The sequence below is a fragment of the Theropithecus gelada genome, chromosome 15 (genome assembly GCF_003255815.1).
Source record: "Theropithecus gelada isolate Dixy chromosome 15, Tgel_1.0, whole genome shotgun sequence".
Lineage (NCBI taxonomy): Eukaryota > Metazoa > Chordata > Mammalia > Primates > Cercopithecidae > Theropithecus > Theropithecus gelada.
Window position 1 is genome coordinate 107014382 of NC_037683.1, and position 18841 is coordinate 107033222.

General features: G+C 38.8%; 1 protein-coding gene across 2 annotated transcripts in view; it reads left to right on the plus strand.

Moving 5' to 3' along the window:
- Positions 1 to 5740: 5740 nt before the first annotated feature.
- PTPDC1 (protein tyrosine phosphatase domain containing 1) overlaps positions 5741 to 18841 on the plus strand; it is an 83821-nt gene continuing 70720 nt past the window's right edge. For both annotated transcript variants that reach the window (XM_025360715.1, XM_025360716.1), the window contains exon 1: positions 5741 to 6276. The gene's annotated coding sequence lies outside the window, so the exon portion shown is untranslated. The remainder of the gene's footprint in view (positions 6277 to 18841) is intronic.

Genomic DNA, 18841 nt, shown 5'->3' on the forward strand with positions numbered 1-18841 from the left:
TTCTGAACAGAATAAGCAAGTAGTGAGGCTCTAGCTAAACTTAAATGTGCTAGCTCCAACAGCCTCTAGAAATTCCAAGCCAGGCTGTCAAATTGAAACTGTCTCTAGACAATAGCCGTGCAGCTGAGGAAGTGAGCAGCACGCTGACCATCTGCTCCCTTTCTTCTCTGGGGAGCTGAGCTGAAGGAATTCACGGAGGTTAATGAGCCCTCTCTGGCTCGTATAGTCTTGCACAATCTGTGGGTCTGGGTCTCGTCCATTTTAGAAGATAAACATACACTTGAAATGCCTTGGGTGTGCACATGCCTATACAATGATTAGAGCTCTCTTGCCAAAGTCATATGTGAACTTTTTAGAGGCTATAAATACTGGAAAACTACTCGGCCTTTGTAGTCAGAAAGGCCTTTGTAGTTCAGGGTTACAACCCTTGATTTCTCCACTTACTAACTGGGTAACTTTGGTTCCTTTTACCTCTCTGAGCTCTGTTTCTTCATATATAAAATGGGAATAATACAAAGAGTTATGCCTTGCAGGGCTATCATGAAAATTAAATTAATTAAGTGTGCAAAGTGCTTGGTACAGAACATTCAACACATGGGCTACTATGGTTACTGGTATGTAACTAAACTCCTTCTCAAATACATTTCTATACATTTACTTCTTCAAACCACCCATGGTATTGAAACCAAATGTTTCAAACTATTCCATAAAGATTCACTAAGTGACTAATACACACCAGTACCTGCACTGGGTGATAAATATTGAGACAAATAAGAGAATGGCATAAGAGAAAGGGGGAAGAAAATAATATTTATTGAGAACCCACACTGAGCTAGGCACTGCACTAAGTGCTGGGAATCCCAGGCAAGTAAGTCACAGCACTGGAATTTAATGAATTTAATGCTTGATTTTTCATTTCACACATTCATTCCTTAAGAGAAATCAAGCTCATGAAAGTTCCTATGGCTTTCTGGTTACCAGAATCTCTACTCTGAATTTCACTGGAGCAGAAGAATGTACCTCAGAGACTTGCTTCACACTTCAGCCAGGCCTGAGCTCCTTCTTTCTCAGCTTGCCACTCCTCTCTATCTTCAGTTGCCCATTTGCAGTGATGAATGACTAGTTTCTCAACCAATGCCTTGGTGCCCTTGGCCTCAATATTATTGTTTTTGAAAGTAATTGTGGTGTGGCAGGATCATGCTGCCCTCTTAATTAAGGGCATTTGTGGTTTGGTCTTTGTCCCATGTCCTCCTGGTCAATTATGCTTATTTATTCCCTGTTGTCAATTTGTCACTAATAAGTCCTCTCATATAATGTTATTACAGCACAAGTGATACACTTCTATATAATTTCACGAAAAAGTAGACATTACTGGAACAAAAAGTGCTTAGAGAACATGATGAAGAAAACATTTCACAGTGTTGGTTTGTTCTCTATTTCCCACAAATCTACAGTAACAAGTCACAGATTTCAAAAATAACTCTAGAGTTACCCCTCTCAACTGAATAACTCAATTTTTAAAAAAACTCATCACAGGACAATAGCAATCAATCTATTTTGCGACACAATAATTCTAAAACTATTAAAATGTAAATGTTAAAAGAAACCATAAACATTCTAGAACAAAAATAAGTGAAAGGTTTTATGCCCTTAGGTGGGAAAAACATTTCTAAGCATGCCATCAAAGGCAGAAAGCATTAGGAAAATCAATGGAATTGATTTCAAAACACATTAAAAACTTTTCTATGGCCAAAAATTCCCCATAAACAAAATTATCTCCTAGAAACAAAATAACTAAAATATTAACAAACATAAATAAATGAGAAAATATATTTGCAATCCACAAACAAAGAGCACTTAACATACGAAGTGCTTTCACAATTGCAAAATGGGCAAAAGTCATGAAAAGACAATTCAAAAAACACAATGTCCAGTAAACATATAAAAAATATGTTTGAGTTCACTAATTTAACAAATACAAATTAAAACAATAAGAAATATTTTTTTCACTCATTAGATTGGCAACTAATAAACTTATGAGTAATGCCAGTGTCGGCAAGTTATGCATACAAACCAGCATTCTCATACATTCTTAGAAATACAAAAGGGCTTAGTTTTCCGGATAGCTATGTTACAATATGCAAACAAAAAAAGATTTAAAAAGTATACCATCTGACTCAGCAATTCACTCTGGGTATTATCCTAAGGAAATAATCAGAGAAGTCACAAAGGTATGTGCATGAGAACATTTGTTGTAACACTGTTTATAATGAAAAATTCAAAACATCCTAGTATCCATAGAGGACAGTTAAATAAATTATGTTACAGTCCTATAGTAGAATACTATGTTACTATTAAAAATTATAATGATTCTCTCTCCCTTGTTGGCTTTGAAAAAGCAAGCTGCCATTTCTGAGGTCTATGTAGAGGACCACACCACAAAGAACTGAGGGTGGCCTTTAGAAGCCAACAGCAGCCCACTGCTGATGGTCAGCAAGAAAATGGTGACCTGTCTATAGCTGCAAGGAGATGAATTCTGTCAGTAACCTGAGGGCACATGGAAGTGGATCTTTTCCCAGTTGAGCCTCTGATAAGATTGTAGTCCTGGCCAATATCTGGATTGCAATCTGTTGACAGAAACTGTGACAGGACTAATGATGCACAGAAACAGATAATAAATGTGTGGTGTTTTAAGCCGTTAAGTCTGTGGTACTTTGCTCAGCAAAGCTAACATGTTATGTAAAAAATAGTTATGAAACAGTATGTATGATATGATCTTACTTTAAAGTATACTTATATTTGAATAAATGTTCATAGAAAAATGTCTTGGACAATGTAAACCACCATGTGTATTCCTCATACTTTTCTGCCTTTCTTGAAACTTTTCAATGAACATGTATATTATCAAGATAGATGTATTCTCATTTTTAAAGAAAAAACTATATTCAAAACTTTAGGAAGAGAGTTTATCTGTGATGGCGTAAATTTTGTGTCACAATTATTCTACAGTTTTAAGCCCTTAGAAATTTAGAAAACTAAAGAATTTATGTATAACTAAATAATTTATGTATAAATAATACAGTGATCTTTTTTTCCACTGGGGAATCCTGTTGTTATTGAGTTCGAACTCCAAGAAGGTTGTTAGGTAAACATAGAATGAAAGTAAAACCCACATATTACTCAAATTTGTGGAATAACCATCCAAGTTACAGTAGAGAAATGATATCTACATAGTCCAGATTTCCCATACAGTGCTTATTTAAAATACTAAAGTTATTTAATTTTTGTTTATAAAATATAATCCTAATAACTATAGAATATACCTTTCGAATGGCTGGAGTACAGTATTTATATCCACTTGTAAGATGTGAAAATCAGCTAGAGACTCTGTGCTATAGAGTTTGCTGAAGCAAACATCACACACATGACCTCTGTCCATGATTGTGCTCTCTATCCAATTTAATAATCTTTTCATGATCCAAAGGAAATCTCATCCCCTCCCTAGGGGGGCGTGTTTAAACACTCTCAACTTCCTATCCCACTACTTTCCTTCTCACAATTGGCAGACAATCTGGTTGGCCTAACTAGGGTTATCCATCTATCCACTAGTTGGGGGAACACAGGGCATCTTAATAATGCCACCAAGACTACACACAAGGTGGAGAAATAATTTCCCCAAAGCAAGGGAAGGAGTGGATGCTATGGCCAAAGGATGCAAACTCCCTGGCATGGTACACATGATCCATCATGACAGCACACTAACTCCTCAATAGGTTCTTCTATCCCCTCTTTCTTCATAGCCAGTGTCACATACGCTGGCTTCTCTCACATCAACATACTTTTACACTACCTGATCCCTCTGCTTGCACTGCCATTTCACTTACTTGGCTTGATCCGCTCAAGCTTGATTTTCAAGACTCAGGTCAATCATCATTTCTTTAGAAAGTCTTCTCTAACGAAAATCCCTCTTTTTCCCTCTCTCCAGCCAGGTTGGATACTCTTCTCATGTGCTCCCATACCGCCCAAATACCGTTATCATGATGTGTTCCAATTGTTTGTATACTTGTCTGTGTCCCCATAGACTGTGGGCAGGGCAACGTCTAATTCACCTTAGAATTGTTAATGCTTAGTTCAGCACAAGTATATACAAGACATTGTTTTTTAAATGCATGAAACCAATCTTTTTTTTTTTTTTTTTTTTTTTTGAGATGGAGTCTCACTCTGTGGCCTAGGCTGGAGTGCAGTGGTGCGATCTTCCCTGCAACCTCTGCCCCCTGGGTTCAAGCAATTCTCCTGCCTCAACCTCCCTAGTAGCTGGGATTACAGGTGTGCACTACCACGCCTGGCTAATTTTTGTATTTTTAGTAGAGACAAGGTTTCTCCATGTTGGGCAGGCTGGCCTCAAATTCCTGACTTCAGGTGATCCGCCGCCTCGGCCTCCCAAAGTGCTGGAATTACAGGTGTGAGCCACTGTGCCTGGCCTCCATTACTTACTATTAAGTCCAAGTATGTGCACAGTTCTCTGTAGGCCAGTGCTGAGAAATACCAAGTCAACGTTTTCAAATCTCTTTTCATCTGTTGCTTACTAAAACAAATTTTTTACATCATTACCATACTAGTGTTTAGATGTCACACTATTTTTGCATTGGTGTATTATGTGGGGCCTGCTTCCTGAGCCACAGGGCAGTATCGTATCTCCATCTTCTTTGTTGATTCCTGTCATCTTTAGGCAGAGTGGCCTTTGTGGACTTGGTACAGAAAATAACATTCTCAGGTCCATGTGCTTGTACTCTGCAGCCAACTGGTATCAGACCATCTGGTCAATCTAACAGCCTCTCTGCATTCACAGTTTGTCACCATTTCTATCTTCTAGTGTCATTTGCAACATGCGGCTAGTAATGCCTACCTAGAAGAATTAAATGTGAAAATAGACATAAAGTATCCGGTATAGGGTCTGCCAGAGAGTATGTATTTGCCTAGTGAGTTGTTCTGCACATGCAGGGGAAGGACTTATTTCTACTGAGCCGTGAGACACAGGAACACTTGCAAGGGTGAAAAAACAAGATGCAGCAGAGATTGCAGTTGCTTAATTAAATTCATTCCTCCCTTCATTTTGGAAAGAAGATTTTTAAGGCCATCAATGTGCCAAGTTAAGATTATAGTTCCCAGCTCTGCGAGGTCATGATGCTACATTCGAGTCTGTAAGATGTAGTTAGAAGGTTTTGTGTGGGGCTTCCAGAAAGGCTCTTTCTAAAATAAGGATGTGATGGCTGGAGCTCCAACTACTATTTTGGCCCATAAGGCAAATTTGTGGACGGAAGCGAGGCTGTGCGGATGACAGAGCCGAACGAGTTTGGGTGCCTTCCTCCCACTTTCTTCTATGACAGAGGGGAAAACCCCCTCGTGGGTTTAGGATACTGGAATCTGGGGGGTTTCTGTTACACGCAGGCAAACCCCGTCAGCCACTCTGTAAACTGCTGGGCCTTGCCCTCACCCAGATTCTGCTCCTCGGATTTCTCTGAATCACCTGGGGCCGCGATGCCGTAAGAGTTGGGCCGCCAGAACCAGGAGAAGCAGGGGGAACAACACAGGAAGCAGGCCGGGAGAGAGGCGGCCAGACGTCTGGTTCAGTCCGCGCTGCTCCAGGGCTCTCCTGGCTCTTCCTCCTTCACTCGTCTCGACCCAGCGGCCGGGAAGCGCGAGGAGCCAGCTCCGCCGCCGTCCTTCTTGGCCCGCGCCGTCCCCTAGCCGTCCTCGCGCCGTTCGCTTACCCAGGGTCCCCTTTCCGCACCCGCACCATCCCCTCAGCCTCCCTCACGGTTCCCTCACCGCCCGCGCCTGTTCGAAAAAGCCCAGAGCCGCCGCTCTCGTCACGGTCCGCTTCAGGCCGCCATTGGCCGGCACACGTCACGTGCGGCGTGTGGCGGCTGACATTGGCTGGCGAGCGGGCGCGCTGAGGGCAGCGCAGGGGACGCGGCCTCAGCAGGGGCGCCCCGTCGCGGGGAGCACCCTAGGCGCTCGCCGGAGGACGCTGTCCGGCGGGCGGGGCCGGGACCCCTCTGCCTCCTGGGCGCGTCGGGAGCAGCGGGGATCGGTGCCGCGCCGTGAGGGTGCGCAGAGGCTGCCCTAGAGCCCGCTACCCACAGACCCTCCGCGGGGCAGCGTCTCCGGGCCGGCCGCGCCCTGGTCCGCCGGCCGCAGACGACGTGCGACACGGACGGCGCGTCCTGCTGACCCCAGCCGGCGCCGAGGGCTTGGAATCCCGAGCGGGAAAAGGTTCGGAATTTGCAGCTAGTTTAGCCGCACACTCAGTATGGCTGTTTCAGTTTTGTTTTTTTAAACGTCTAGTTATTAAGTGATGCGTGGTTGGAGGCAAATCATTGAGGGTCGTGAGCTTGAAACTAAAGTGTAAAGGTCTTGGATTTGAGGATCTCACATTCAGATGTCTGCAGGGACCAGGCTGGGAGATGCTGGGAGAACCCCCACGTTCTGGGATGGCGAGCGCCTCTCAACTGCCACTCAGAGCGATCTCAGATTTTTCATGAGAAAGTTGAATGTCGGGATTTTTATGTGAAATCTCTTAATTTGTAAATGTTGGCAATCAATTAAAAAAAGAAAGAGAGAAACACTGGAAGCCAAACAAAAGACATTTATAAGCTGGTTCTAGTCTGCCAGTTTGTGCCCTCTAATTTAAATCTAATTCTGCCACTAAATTAGTCACGTGGCCTTGACCAAGTCACTTCTCTCTCGGACATGCATTCTCAATATGGCTGATATTGCTTATGTTCTTAGGGGGGCAAAAAGACGGTAGATATTACCGTTCTTTGTGGCCTTCCAAAGAGCCTCAAAACAAGCAGATATACATTATACCTATGGCATTGAAATTGTATGGGGTTGGCAGATTCGGAAATAAAATGTCTAAAACGTCTCCTGGGAGGAGAGGGGGGAAATCAAGAAAAGGTTGAGAAACACTGCTTTAGGGAGGTGGATAAGCAGATGATCCTGCGATAGTTGTGTATGTGGAAGGATTAAAGTATACTAGCATTCATAGACTGAGAGCTGGAAAACTCCGAGACGTCATCTTATAAAAGTTCCTTGCCAGGCACTGTTAACACACACAAAAAGGTACATACATGTATACACACATACATATGCCCACACAGTTTTATTTGATCTCCACAACAAAGTGTCATTTCATTTACTGTGTGGGAAAACAAGCTCAGAGCGTTTGGGTGACTTGCCACAGTCAGAACTATTAATATTAAATGGAAGAACTGGGATTTAAATCCAAGTCTATATGGCTCCAAAACCACCCACTCATCCTGTTGGTTCCCAGCTTGTCCAGTTGTGTCTAAACCTCTTAGTGCACAAGAATTCCACCTTGTGGCTTTTTAAAAGTGCAAAAATCTCAGCTCCCACTCCAGAAATGAGGATTCAGTATCAGGGACAGGACTGGAGGATCTGCATTTTCACACCCTTCTAGGATGATTCCCGTATTAGTGACCCAGGGACCATTTTAAGAACGATTGTTCTAGTCTAATTTCCCACCCAACCCCAAAGGCTTCGTGGGGTTGTACCCAAGGGGCTCAAATTTCTCCTCCCAAACAGAGATTCCGTCTCCTTTTGCAGACAAGTGACCATTCAAGCTTTGGAAGGAAATCTTTTGTTGGAGAAAACCAAGGTTTAGGAGACAGCACCCTATGCTGTGGAACAGCTTTCATTTTGAGACAGTCCTGACAGTTTTGCTGTGCTTTTGTAAATAGGAGCTTCCTTCTGTGCTATTCTGATCCTCCTTGAAAACTAGGTTCAAGGCATTTATTTGAAAGTTACTATTAAACTTTTATTATTTATTTATTTTAAGACAGGGTCTCACTCTGTCACCCAGTCTGGTCTCATACTCCTGGGCTTAAATTAATCCTTGACCTCCTGTAGTGCTGGGATTACAGGTACAAACCACCACACCCGACCTCACAATGCTCTTAAAAGCACATCCTTTTTCTTTTTTCTTTTTTTTTTTTTTNTTTTTTTTTTTTTTTAATTATACTTTAAGTTCTAGGGTACATGTGCACAACCTGAAGGTATGTTACATATGTATACATGTGCCATATCGGTGTGCCGTACCCATTGACTCGTCATTTACATTAGGTATATCTCCTAATGGTATCCCTCCCCGTCCCCCCATGCCACGACAGGCCCCCGTGTGTGATGTTCCCCTTCCCGAGAAGCACATCCTTTTTCTTTGTCTCTCTCTCTCTTTGTATTTATTTATTTGTTTATTTTAAGTTTGAAACAGGGTCTCGCTCTGGTGCCCAGGCTGGAGTGCAGTGGTGCAATCTCAGCTCACTGCATCCTCAACCTGCCAGGCTCAAGCAATCCTCCCACCTCGGCTTCTCAAGTAGGTGGGATTACTGCTGTGTGCCACCACGCCCAGCTACTTTTTTGTGTTTTTTATAGACATGGGGTTTCGCCATGTTCCCCAAGCTGGTCTTGAACTCCTGGGCTCAAGTAATCTCCCGCCTCGGACTCCTGAAGTGCTGGGATTACAACTGTGAGCCACCGTCCCCAGCCTGGACGTCCTTTTTCAAAACCAACAACTGCCTCAAAGTCCAAACATTTTCTTTGTTCTAAATTAAGCAGTATAGAGGATGTGAAAATGTATACATTGAAATGTTTCTTCAGAATCATGTTTTATGTAATTTACTTATATATTTCTTTTTCTAAAAATGATGTAAGTTGAGTAATCAAAATATTTCTTTGCAGTTATTATCTGGATCGTTTCGTGTACCTAATGTGGTGTTACCGAAAAAGTTGTATTTCATTTTTCTGGTTTCTGTGGTGGCAACATGGGATACAGGAAATAAAGTGGGTTTAAGGAAGAACTGGTGTTCTAATCCCAATTCTAGTACTTTCTAGTTATATGACTTTGGGCCGGTGACATCCTCTCCGATTCTCAGTTCTTCCTCTCTGATTCTCACTTTACTAATCTTTAAAATGGGGACAGTGCCTCCAGGGTTGTGACATTTATATGAGACAGCATGTGTAAAGCCCTAGTAGAGTGCTAAGCACAGCTATATTCTGTTAATATTAGTTTTTTTCCTCTCTCACTCTCTTCAGAGCAAACTTATGAGTTCCTATCCTGCTGTAATATTTAAGATCATTTTCATTTCCAAAAAGATGCATTTTCTGGAGCACTTAACTATATGTGAGACATTTAAAATTTCATAAAAATATAGCAGGCCATCTTTTTAAAAAACTATGCTGAGAAAACTAAGGGCAAATTGACTATCTAGTTTCTTACCAGGTTTTGCTCTCTATGACCAAAATCATCCATTTGTTAATTCAGCAGATATTTATTAACACTTATTATGTGCCAGGCAGTATGGTACGTGTAGACAATATAACTATAAAGAAGACAGACAAGGTCCCTAACCTAAAAGAAATTATATAACAAAAAGATAGTAAGCAAATAAAGTAATTACAGATTTTAATAAATGCTTAAACAGTAAAACTGAATAATGTCAATGAATTTAACATGGTGAAAAAATACGTTCCTCACTGAGTTTAAATTTGTGAAAAAATATTAGGAAATTATCTTAAACTCTTAAGTCTCAATTAAGATTTTGAAATGTGTCTTCAGTGAAAGGTATTAGTAAAAACTAATTTTTAAAGTTTATTTTAGTCATTTGAGTAGTAACAATAACAAAATAATAATAATAGAATAAATAACATAAAGGAAAAAAGTCAGCCATATTCCCTTCATTAGTATTTTGGTCAATCTGCTTCAGTTTGTGTATATTTATTTTTACATACTTGTACACAATTTTGTATTTTACTTCCTTTAAACTATAAAACTTTTTACCATTTTTACCATTAAAAAGTTGATTTTTATTCCATGGCCAAGATAATGTTCTGCAGCTAATGCCAACACATATCTTTTCTAACTCCTTTTACCTGAAGACTCCTAGGTGCTGACCATCCTGACTTGGGTAATTTATAATATTCACTGTCATCATTACTATTATTTCTTGAACACTTCTTATGTTTCTGATACTTTATATCAGTGGTCTACCTGAATAAGGTCTCCTTCACCATGTCCATTGAACATTGTTATTAGATGGCTATCTCTTTCTTTCTCCCTCATAGTTGAGTTAGTATTTTCAGCCCCCGTGCTGACTGATCTCTACATCTTCCTTCATTCTATATGCCTATTTTGCAAAAGTTCTGTCATGCCTCCAACATAATCAGCCTTATCATGTACAAATCAACTGACTCTAGTTCAGTGTTTTCTTTCCTTTGAGCAAAAGCTCTTTGGAAACAGAGATAATAAGCAAGGACCACAGAGGAGGTTTTCTTCTCTCTGTAATTAGTTGCATTTGTTGCCTAGTGCACATGGGGAAAGTATTGTCGTTAGATCATTTTCTTCTGTTCCATGTGATGCTGCTGTTTAGATAGTTCAAAACAGGGAAAACAGAGTCCTGCTAATTGCTTGTGGATTTTTAAAGTGTGAATGCCCTTAATAGCTTAAATTCTTTTTTTTTTTTTTTTTTTTTTTTTGAGATGGAGTCTTGCTGTGTCACCCAGGCTGGAGTGCAGTGGTGCGATCTCGGCTCACTGCAAGCTCCACCTTCTGTGCTCGTGCCATTCTCCTGCCCCAGCCTCCCAAGTAACTGGGATTACAGGCGCCTGCCACCACACCTGGCTGATTTTTTGTATTTTTAGTAGAGATGGGATTTCAACATGTTAGCCAGGATAGTCTTAATCTCCTGACCTCGTGATCCACCCGCCTCGGCCTCCCAAAGTGCTGGGATTACAGGCATGAGCCGCCGCACCCGGCCTAATAGCTTAAATTCTTATAAAGAGATTGTAGAATAATTGTACTTTTAGCCTACACCTTCTAAATTCTGTTTTCTAAGTGATTATTACTTGGATCCGTGGTAGACCTCCTATGTAGACAAACCAACTTAAAAATCCCTCAAATTTGTAAAGATGTAGATAGAACTGAACTGTCTTTATTAAATTCTAGGTCTTCTGTTGCCAGCCAGTTTTAACTTAATACTACATTGTTTATTTTGTTACTCAAATTGTTTCTACTTTTGCCATTGGGAGCTCTTTCAGTTGCTTCTGCATCTTTTTGGCATTCTCATCCATCCCTGTGTTTTGAGTACTTCCCTACTTTTCTGGCACTACGTGATGCTCCAGACTCATCTTGTATATTCCCTGCTCTAGCCCTAAAATTAATCATTTCAACCAAGGATCCCTGGTTCCTTTTATTGGAAAATAGTATTAGAAACCAGATTTGCTCTGATATGCTCATCACTCTTGGAGTGCCATTGCTTTTAGGCCGTTGTCAGTGACCATAGGTAGGAACTATATGTATGTATATTAACTTGTGTATGCATACACATTTTTATTTCTATTTTTACTTATCAGTGTCTATATTAAGCCAAAGAGAATTTCACCCTGATGTCTTAGAATCTAACTGAGAACTACACAGTTTATTCTAACCTTTCCTCCTTATTTATCCATAACCTCCCAGTCCATAGTGAGAAATCTGGCTCCTACCATTCACCATGCTTTTACTTATTTTTTCAGTTCCAGTATACAGGTACAGCAGTATCAGAACTGTTAACCCATACTTCCATAAAAACCAATTATAGAATGGTGCTTATGTACAAGGCTTTTTGTTGTTGTTGGTTTCTCTTACAGTTTCCATTCATTTCCAAAGTTTCTTACACTCCATCCTCCCCATCCCCTTCAGTGAGATTATGTCATGTCATGCATTTATTATACAAGCATGCCTCAGAAATACTGCTGGTTGGTTCCAGACCACCACAATAAAGTGAATATCACAATGAGGCAAGTCACACAAATTTTCTGGCTCCCCAGTGCCTATAATAGTTATGTTTTCACTAGACTGTAATTTATTAAGTGTGCAGTAGCATTAGGTGTAAAAAATGTATATATGTTAATTTTAAAATATTGCCAAAAAATACTAAGGATCAACTGAGCCTCCAGTGAGTCGTAATCTTTTTTGGTTTAGGGTCTTGCCTCAGTGGTGATGGCTGCTGACTGATCAGGATAGACTTCTGCTGAAAGCTGGGTTGGCTGTGACCGTTTCTTAAAATAACAATGACGTTTACTGCATCAGTTGACTCTTCTTTCATGAAAGATTTTTCTGTAGCATGTAATGCTGTTTGATAGCACTTTGCCCACAGTGGAACTTCTTTCAAAACTGGAGTCAGTCCTCTTAAACCCTGCCACTGCTTTATCAACTAAGTTCAAGGAATATTCTAAATCCTTTGTTTTCAGTTCATCAGAGTGCAGCATCTTCACTAGATGTAGATTCTCTATCAAGAAACCACTTTCTTTACTCATCCGTAAAAAGTAGTCCCTCATTCATTTAAGTTTTATCATGAAATTGCAGCAATTTAGTCATATTTTCAGTTCGACTTCTAATTCTACTTCTCTTGCTGTTTACAGTACATGTACAGATACTTCCTCCACTGAAGTCTTGAACCTCTCCAAATCATCCATGGGTGCTGGAATCAGCTTCTTCCTAACTCCTGTTAATGTTGGTATTTTGACCTCCTCCCATGAACTGCAAATGTCCTTCATTTGTGATTCATAAAGGAAAGTTCCTGTTACTATCCATCCTTGCCAGTACTTTGATATTGCTAGTTAGATGTGTAATGGTACGTACTATGGTTTTAGTTTGCACATCCCCTATACTGAGCATCTTTTCACATACTTATTTGCCATCTATATGTTTTCAGCAAGGTATCTGTTCAGATCCTGTGCCCATGTTTTTTAGTAGAAAATTTAAAATATAGTATCAAAGTTTTATTTATAATTTTAAAATAATTATACATTTCGAACAATACAGAGATGTATAAAGGGAATAAAATAGGGTATACTCTTCCTCTTTGCTCCACACCTAAATCTCTGAAAATGACTCCCCCCATCTCTACAAAAAATACAATAAATTAGCTGGATGTGGTGATGGCACCTGTAGTCCCAGCTGCTCAGGAGGCTGGGGTGGGAAAAACACCTCAGCCCACGAGGTCAAGGCTGCAGTGAGCCGTGATCGCACCACTGCACAGCAGCTTGGGTGACGGAGTGAGACCCTGTCTCAAAAAAATAAAAACTCATCAGCAAACCAAAGATCATGTAGCTTTTCTCCTATTTTTCTTCTAGAAGTTTAATAGTTTCTGCATTTACATTTAGGTCCAAGATACATTTTGAGTTAATTTTTATGTAAGGTGTGAGTGAGGTTGAAATCACTTCATATAAACATCCAGATGTCTTACATCATTTGTTGAAAAAACTTTTCTTTCTCCATTGGATTGTCTTTGCACCTTTTTCAAAAATTAGTCGACTATATTTTTCTGCGTCTATTTCCAATCTCTCTATTCTGTTCCATTAATTGAGGTGTCTAATATTTTGCCCCTCCATATTTATTGTTGTAGCTTTATATTAAGTCTTGAAATCAAGTCATGTAAATCCTGCAACTGTGTTCTTCTTTTCCTGAATGGAATTGGCTATTCTAGCACCTTTCCCTTTTTATATAAATTTTAGAAGAAGCTTGTTTATGTCTACAAAATACCTGGCTGGGATTTCAATATGAATTTTATTACACCTATAGATCAACTTGGAGAGAATTAGCATCTTTACTATGTTATCTTTCAATCAAGAACACAAAGTATTTCTTCATTTATTTAGATTTACTTTAAGTTCCAGGGTTATGTGCAGGATGTGCAAGTTTTTTACATAGGTAAATGCGTGCTATGGTAGTTTGCTGCACAGATCAACCCATCACCCAGGTATTAAGCCCAGCATTAGCTGTTCTCCCTGATGCTCTTCCTCCCCCGACCCCCTACAGGTCCCAGTATATGTTGTTCCCCTCTATGTGTCCATGTTTTCTCATCGTTCAGCTCCCACTTACAAGTGAGAACACGTGCCCTGAGTCAGTTTACTGAGGATGACTTTGTATCTTGCAACCTTGTGAAACTTACCTATGCAGAAGTTATTCAGTAGAGTCTTTGGGGTTTTCTGCATCCATAGACAACCATGAAAGACAATTATGTTGTCTGTGAATAAAGAGAGCTTTCTTTCTTTCCAATCTGTATACCTTTCTCTCTTTTTCTTATTACACTTAGCTAGGACTTTTAATATGAAGTTGAATAGAAGTGGTGAGAGAGCACGTCTTGCCTTGTTCCTGATTTAAGGGGGAAACATCAAGTCTCTCACTGTTAAGTATGATATTAACTGTGACTTTTTAAATATAGTCTCTATTAGGTTGAGGAAATTCTTTACCTAGTTTTGGTATTAGGTTAATGCTAGCCTTACAGAATGAATTGGGAGGTGATCCCTACTCTTCTACTTTCTGGGAGAGATGATAGAATTGGTATTATTTCTTCCTTAAATGTTTGGTAGAATTCACCAGTGAAACCATCTGAGTCTGTTATTTTCCTTTTTGGGGAAGTTTCTTTTCTAATTTCACTACTAATTTTATGACTTTTTCAGATGTAGGACTATTCATTATCTATATCCCCTTGAGGGAGTTTTTGTAGTTTGTGCACTTGAAGGAATTGGTCCATTTTATATAAATAATCACATTTATTGGCACAGATTTACTCATAGTATTCCTTTATTATCTTTTTGCTGTGCATGGGATTAATAGTGCTAACCTCTCTTTTATTCTTGATACTGGCAATTTGTGTCTTCACCCTTTTTTTTTTTTTTTTTTTTTTCTTGGTTAGTGGTCTGTCATTTTCTTTCTTCTTGCTTTAGTTTTAAATTAGTTTTCCTTAGTTTCCCAAGGAGGAAGCATAGGTTATTGATTTTAGGTCTTTCTTCTTTTCTAAAATACACTTTTACTGCTATAAGTTTCTCTCTAAACATTACTTTAGCAGCATCCCATAAATTTTGATGTTGTGTTTTTAAAAATTACTTTGATTGTAAAATACATATAACAAAATTTATCATCTTAACCATTTTAAGTGTACATTTCAGTGCTATTAAGTACATTCACACTGTTGTGCAAGATATATATGTATACACTTTAACTTTTACTTAGTTCAAAATATTTTTAAATTTCTCTTGAGACTTCTTAACCTATGTGTTATTTAGAATTAGAAGTGTGTTGGGTATTTTTCAAATATTTCCAATTACCCAACTGTCTTTCAGCTATTGATTTCAGTTTAATTCTGGTGTGGTCTAAAAATATACTTTGTATTATTTCTCTTCTTCTACATTTGTTCAGGTGTGTTTTATGTCCCAGATTGTGTTCTATCTTGGTGACTGTTCCATGTGCTCTTCTGTTGTTGGATAGAATGTTCTATATATATAAATTAGATCAACTTAGTTGATAGTGCTGTTCAAGTCATCTCTATCCTTACTGATTTTTCTGCCTGCTTAATCAGTTACTGAGAGAAGGATGTTGAAGCCTCAACTATAAATACAAATATATAGTGGGTTTGTCTATTTCTCCTTTAGTTTTTGCCTTGAATTAATGAAGTTAATATTTTTAGTTCTTGCAACTGGATGTATGATCAATTTTGAGTTAATTTTTATATGTGATATAAGAGATTGAGGCTCATGTTTTTGCCATATGGATTTTCAGTTGTTCCAGCACCCTTTGTTGGAAAGACCATACTTTGTCTACCTCATTATCTTTACATTTTTGTCAAAAATTATTTGTCCAGTAGATGTAGGTATATTGTTTTTCATTCTGTTGTTCCTTTACTCTGTTTTTAAGCTGCTACCTCACTAGTTTTATTATTGTAGCTTGAAATCAGGTGGTGGTGTTCTGACAACTTTTTCTTCTTTTTCAAAGTTCTTTTGGCTAATGTAGCTCCTTTGCACTTCCATATAAGTTTTACTTTATTTTTTATTTTTCATAGAGACATGGTCTCACTCTGTTGCCCAGGCTGGAGTGCAGTGGCAGAATCATAACTCACTGCATCTTCGAACTCCTGGACACAAACGTCAGCCTCCTGGCTTAGCCTCCCAAGTACCTGGACCACAGGTGCACACCACCACAATCTGCTAATTTTTATTTGTATTTTTTCGTGAGGTGGAGTCTTGCTGTGTTGCACAGGCAGAGTGCAGTGGTGCAGTCATAACTCACTTCAGCTTCAAACTCCTGGGCTCAAGAAGTCTTCCCGCCTCAGCCTCCCAAGTAGCTGGGAGTACAGGCACACACCACCACACCCTACTAATTTTTATTTGTATTTTTTGTAACGATGGGGCTCTCACTATGTTGGCCAAGCTTGTCTTGGACTCCTGGCCTCAAGCAATCCTTCTACCTTGGCCTCCCAAAGCTCTTGGATTACAGGTGTGAGCCACCACTCCTGGCCCATATAAGTTTTAGAATTGGCTTGTCCGTTTCTACAAAAAACCTTATGGGATTTTTGGTGGGATTGTGATCTACAAATTATGATGGAGAGAACTGATGTCTTAACATGTAGTCTTCTGAACTGTGAACACAGTAGATCTTGCTATTTATTTAGGTCCTCTTCAATTTTTCTTAGTAGTATTTTATAGTTTTCAGTGTACAAGCCTTTCATATCTTTTGTCAGATGTATGCCTAAATATTTCATACTTTTTGATGTTGCAAATGTGTTTTAAATTTCAGTTGCATCATTCATCTCTATTACATAAAGTGATTAATTTTTATATATTGATCATATTTACCACAACCTTGCTAAATTAGCTTACTATTTTAGTAGATTTTTTGCAGATTTCACTGGATGTTCTGCATAGTTGAGCATGACATCTCTGGGTAAACATAATTTTACATCTTTGTTTTCAATATGGAAGCCTTAGATTTATTTTTCTTGCATTATTGCTCTGGCTAGAACTTAATACTATGTTGAACACAAGTAGTAAGAGTGGGCCAGGCGCGCGGTGGCTCAAGCCTGTAATCCCAGCACTTTGGGAGGCTGATACGGGTGGATCACGAGGTCAGGAGATCGAGACCATCCTGGCTAACACAGTGAAACCCCGTCTCTACTAAAAAATACAAAAAACTAGCTGGGCAAGGCGGCAGGCGCCTGTTGTCCCGGCTACTCGGGAGGCTGAGGGAGGAGAATGGCATAAACCCAGGAGGCGGAGCTTGCAGTAAGCTGAGATCCAGCCATTGCACTCCAGCCGGGGCAACAGAGCGAGATTCCGTCTCAAAAAAAAAAAAAAAAGTAGTAAGAGTGGACATATGCGTCTGCAGAGGGAAAAACAATACTTTGAATGAAAACCCAACCTATCAAAATTTGTGAGCCACACCTTGAGCCTTGTTGAGAGGGAATGCAAAACTGGTCCAGTATTTGAAGTTTAGGCAGTATAATCACCATCATAAGCTAAAGAAAAAAGTTACAGGATTTTATCAATTGGTGCTGAAAAAAAAATTGGCATACCTTGACACCCATTCATTATTTTTTAAAAACTCTCAGAAAATGAAAGAATAAAATAGAACTGCCTCAACTTGAAAAAGACATCTTTTTCTTACAGAACTTACAGAAATACAGTCAAAATTTAGTTTAAATTCATAGAAGTATTATTGTTTTTATATATCAATCTTGTATTCTGTCACCTTCCTGAACTTATTAGTTCTAATAGTTTTTTAAGTGGATTCCTTAGAATTTTCTATATACAGATTCACTTCATTTGCAAAAATAGTTTTACTTCTTTCTTTTCAATATGGAAACATTTTATTTCATTTTCTTACATTATTACACTGGCTGGAACCTCCATTACAGTGTTGAATAATGCTAATGAGAGCATATATTCTTATTTCTGATCTTAGGCAGGAAGCCCTAAGTTTTTCACCATCAGGTGTGATGTTAATTGTGGGTTTTTCAAAGATCCTTTTTATCAGGCTGAGGAAATTTGTTTATAAACTTAGTTTACTGAGTATTTTTATCCTGAGAAGACAGATTTTCGCAGATGCTTTTTCTCTGTTGAGATGGTCATGTGGTTTTTGACATTTATTCTATTAATATGAGGTATTACATTAATTGATTTTTGAATGTTAAACCAACCTTGCATTCCTGAAATAAATACAAGTTGGTCATGGTGAATATTCTTTTTTTATGTTGTTGAATTCAGTTTGCTAATTTTTTTTTTAGGATATTTGCGTCTATATTCATATATATATTGGTCTTTGGTTTTCTTGTGATGTCTTTTTCTCATTTTGGTATCAGTGTAATACTGTGCTCACTGATTGCATTCTAACATGTTTGCTCCTCCTCTTTTTTTGAAAGAGTTTGAGAAGGATTGGTGTTAATTCTTTTCTAAATGTTTGATGGAACTCATCAGTGAAGCCTGGCTTTTCTTTGTGGAAAGGTTTTGAAATAGTAGCTCAATTTCTTTACTTGTTAGGGATTTATTCAGATTTTCTATTTCTTCTTGAGGCATTTTTTGATATTTTGTACCTTTACAGGAATTTATTTTACCTTCATTACCTGTTTATCTGCATACTTTTCGTCACAGTATTTTCTTATAATTCTTTTCATTACTGTATTTGGTTATAACATTCCCTTTTTCATTTCTGATTTAGTAATTTGAGTCTTCTCTCTTCATTGGTCAGTCTAACTAAAAAGTTGTCCATTTTGTTTCTCTTTTCAAAGAAACAACTTTTGGTTTCATTGCTGTTCTCTATTGTTTTACATTTTACTATTTTATTTATTGCCACCTTAATCTTTTTTATTTCCCACTTTCTTAGTCTGTGTTGTGTTGCAATAACAATACCATGCACTAGGAAATTTCTAACGAAAAGTCTTATGTTTTACATTTCTGGAGGCTGAGAAGTTCAAGGTTAAGAGGCCCATATGTGATGAGGGCATTC